This window comes from Apium graveolens, chromosome 9 (genome assembly GCF_009905375.1).
Source record: "Apium graveolens cultivar Ventura chromosome 9, ASM990537v1, whole genome shotgun sequence".
Lineage (NCBI taxonomy): Eukaryota > Viridiplantae > Streptophyta > Magnoliopsida > Apiales > Apiaceae > Apium > Apium graveolens.
In genome coordinates this window covers 74,630,190-74,634,751 of record NC_133655.1, presented here as the reverse complement: position 1 = coordinate 74,634,751, position 4,562 = coordinate 74,630,190, and the positions used below count along the sequence as shown (strand labels likewise).

At 40.1% G+C, this 4,562-nt stretch overlaps 1 non-coding gene across 1 annotated transcript; it reads left to right on the top strand.

The window, feature by feature from the left end:
* Positions 1-1,023: 1,023 nt before the first annotated feature.
* Positions 1,024-1,130, top strand: LOC141687712 (small nucleolar RNA R71). Its single transcript, XR_012561198.1, has one exon. It is a non-coding gene; the product is annotated as a small nucleolar RNA R71 (small nucleolar RNA).
* Positions 1,131-4,562: the final 3,432 nt, after the last annotated feature.

Genomic DNA, 4,562 nt, shown 5'->3' with positions numbered 1-4,562 from the left:
GCATTTGCTCCAGAGCCTCAGCGAAAGGTATATTGATGTGAAGTTTCTTGAACACCTCCAGAAACTTACCGAACTGCTTATCCAGCTTTTGTTGTTGCAATCTCTTAGGGAAAGGTGGTGGAGGATAGAGCTATTTCCCCCCTGTATTACCCTCAGGCAGAGTGTGTTCAACAGTAATCTTCCTTGGTTCCGCCGCTTTCTCCTTTTGCTTAGCTTCTTCATCTCTAACTTCAGCTTCTCCTTCTTTTGCCTTTTCGGCATCAGCAACTTTCCCAGACCTTAAGGTAATAGCCTTGACTTGCTCTTTAGCTTCCTTCCTGCCTGGTATTTCCGTGTCACTTGGAAGTGTTCCAGGTTGACGATTGAGCACTGCATTAGCTATTTGACTGATTTGATTTTCCAAGGTCTTGATCGAAACCGCCTGACTCTTGCACAACAGCTTAAGTTCCTCAAAATTAGCACTAGTGGGTGCAGCTGCACTTCCCTGTTGAGGATATGATTGCCTTTGAGCATACTGCTGTGGTTGCTGGTTTACTCACACCTTGCTGATATGGCGGCTGAATAGCATTCTGATTATTACCCCAGCTGAAATTTGGATGATTTCTGTTGTTAGGATGATAAGTAGCTGGCACAGGCTGCTGTTGTCGCTGATAATTGTTCATATACTGAACAGATTCGCTGACAAGAGAACACTGATCCGTAGCATGAGAACCTGCACAAAGCTCGCAAACCATAGCTATTTGATTGACTCCATAGGTAGCTAGAGAATCGACCTTCATAGACAGCGCTTGGAGCTGCGCTGCAATAGCGGTGGCTACATCGACTTCCAGAATACCTGCTACTTTCCCAGGCATCATCCTCTGGGTTGGGTTTTGATGCTCATTTGCATCCATAGTCTCGATAAGGTTATAAGCCTCAGTATAGCTTTTGGCCCACAAGGCGCCTCCAGCTGCTGCATCGAGCATGGGCCGAGATTGGGCCCCCAAACCATTATAGAAACCAGTGATCACCATCCAATCGGGTATTCCATGATGTGGACACTTTCTCAACATTTCCTTGTAGCTTTCCCAAGCTTCGCACATTGATTCTGTAGGTTGCTGCGCAAACTAAGTAAGAGCACTCCTCATAGCAGCAGTCTTTGCCATTGGATAGAACTTCACCAGAAACTTTTGTGCAAGATCTTGCCAAGTAGTGATGGACCCAGCTGGTTCAGAATGTAACCAATCCTTAGCTTTGTCCCTCAGTGAGAATGGGAAAAGCCTCAGCTTGATAGCCTCATCAGTCACGCCATTATATTTGAAAGTACTGCAGATCTCGATAAAATTCCTTATGTGCATGTTGGGGTCTTCAAACGCAGCACCTCCAAAAGAAACAGAATTCTGCACCATCTGAATAGTGCCCGGCTTGATTTCAAAGGTGTTAGCTTGAATAGCCAGATGAAGAATGCTTGACTGAATGTCATCAATTTTAGGCCGAGAAAAGTCCATAAGAGCTGGATCGGCCGGAACAATACGATCACCCATGATTACTGGTTCTTTCTGCTCACTTCCTGAATCCGAATCTTCAAAATCTATCTTCTCCAGAATATCAAGAACTTCATCTGTCTCCTCAGCTGTATCTAAAGTCCTCTTGCGAGTACGAGAACGAGTTTGCATAAACACTCGCTAAAGTACCTTAAACACAACCGAAAATAATAAGTAACAAAAACATCTTAATCACTGAGTCCTAACGACCAATGATGGTAAGTACATAAACTAAACAAATACGCCGAGTCCCCGGCAGCGGCGCCAAAAACTTGTTAGGGCGAAAACACGCGCTAATAATACATGCAAGTATATGCGTTCGCAAGTAATATAGAATATTTTCTAGTTCGTTCCCACAGAGACTCAGACTAATTATGTTCAATTAAACTCACTCACCAATGTATGATTATTTCTCAATGTTAAGACAATAACACTTAGAATTGTTAACTATTTATTAACTACAATTAACTACTAAAATTAACGACTTAATTAACACTTTGAATTAACAATATTAAAACACTCATGAGATCACAACTTCATTACTACTTCCTTCAATAGTCATTGTTATTACCCTTAGCATGCAACAATGATGATATTAATCGAATAACACGAAACTGATAAAAGCCAATTTTCATTGTACTAATACCATTCTACCAAACGTCCATAATTAAGATAGAAGTTGAACATGCATCAATTATGTTGAGTCCCTATATGTCTACAGAAATTGACAACACAATGATTTAAGCACAAGTTATTCCTTTTGATTACACAGGGCGAATAAAACGGTTAGAGTTACCCACTAATCATGCAACATCATACATGAACCTATGCTAGCATGGCAAGTTCTAAATCTCGAGATCCACCTTCGCTTCACAAGAGATTAACACCCTATATTATATATTCGCGACGCACATAAGACGAATACGCACAACCAATACTAGATATCATACAATCATCACATACTAAGGTATTAAACAACTAACTAAAGAATTCCATAGTAAATCCGTTACGACCTCATGATCACGATTAGCCCATGATAGCACTTATCGTCATCATGGGTTCATATGAAAACATGATAAATAAACACAAGATAATAATAACTAAACTAATTATATTAAACCAGTGTACGTCACAAGAGTAAATAGGTTCAAAGCAAAGAAAACTAGCATCCAACGTTACAACGAAATAAAGAATCACAAGAAAATATGCTTCCTCTTCGTTGCGGTGTGCTAAAACGATCTTCTTCCTTATCTCCTTCGCTCCTTGCTTAATACAACGATTCAACCTCGTGAAAACGTCTCTGAATCTACTTATATAGAAGTCCCATAAAACTCAGATTACACAGAAGTTGGAAGCCAAACAGAAATAGAAGTCTAAAATAATTTATCTTTTTTCCCAACCCTGCACGACCGCTCAGCAAAGCTGAGCGGGCGCTCAGCTTCCTGCGTGGCCGCTCAGCATAGCTGAGCGGGCGCTCAGATCCCTACTGGATTTTTTCTGAGTTTGCTCCGTTTCTTCGCTGTAATCTGCTCCTCTCTTTCCTCTCGCAATGCTAAACACGTGCCAAGGCTTATTCTTGATGATTACTCCCCGAAATGCAACTATTACCCTGAAATGCACAAACACTAGAAAAACGCATCAAATACATAAAATACTTGATTTCAAGACACCAATTTAAGCTATTTTAAGACGTTCTAAGTGGTATAAAATGCCACTAATCAGTGAGCTTGTGTTCCTAACCCTTTTGGCCTGTGCTCTTGGTTGAGAGCTTTGTTCAATAACTACATCCTTTTGGGAGGATGCAGCTAAAAATGAGCTTTTATCCTTTTTAAGCACTGCAGTTTTTTGGGAAACTGCAGTGTGGCTAGGCTGGGACTACTCAACTTCCCATCCTTATCCTTAGGGTTTCTTTTATATTCACCCCTTTCCTCACCTATCTTACCCACCTGCACACTCCCCTCTTTGGTTTTGGTGGATTTTGCAACTGGCATCTTTTGAGAGATACCAGAGGGGGTTTTCTTTGATTTGGATTTTTAAATATTTACAGGTTTGGTAGCTTGGGTAGGCAACTGTTGGGTCATTGACACAGTTGCCATAGCCGTACTAGAACTCAAAGAAATTAGTGAGGTTGGAATAGTGGTAGGAATAGATGAACTTACCTCACTTACCTGAGGTGCTTCCATTACAGGGAAATAGAACAGTGGCACCTCCTTGTGATGATTGGCCCTGTTCAAATCTGCAATGAGCCTTTTCTCTTGAACCCAACAATCTAATTTCTTGTTAGGGTTCTCAAGCACAATACCCTCAGAGAGATGGTTAGCTAACATCATAAAGAATCTAGCGTAATACACATTCTTACCTCTCTTACTTAACTCTCCTAGTTTAAAACCTAACTCAAACAAAACAAGGTCACTGAAATTATAGAATTTATCTGTAACTAGCATGTAGAGCATGTTAAGCATGGAGATATTGACTGAATCATAGTTACTGACTTTACCTGAAAAGACCTTTATCACTACATCACACATAAAACTTCATTATTTCCTAAGGCCCAGTCTCCTAATGTCACTTAACTTGGAAGTAGAAAGAGCATAGTTCATGGAATTAAGCATATTGATTATATCAGTGTTAGTGTGTGGTGAGGTCACAGAGTTATCAAGAATCTTGAAACATGCTTTTATAACATCACTATTAATACAAAATTCTTTACCTTTAATGGTGAGTGTGATTGTCTTATCTGTTGAGTTGTATGTAGCAGTGGTCCACATCTCCTCAACAACTTCACAAAAGATTGTGGTTGATTCTAGCATGGCATAGCTAAGCTTGCAATTCTTCACAAAGTCCATCATCTTGTGATAGTCACCAGATTGCTGAATACCCTTGTTTACTAATGTAGTGAAATTGTTCTTCTCATAAATAAACCCAGTTTGAGACATAATCTTGACAACGGGCGCCATTGTTAGAGAATGAGAGCTTGAAGAGAAAGAGTAAGTGCTTTGAAAGAGAAAGAAATTTGAGCAGTTGATTTGAGAATGATAA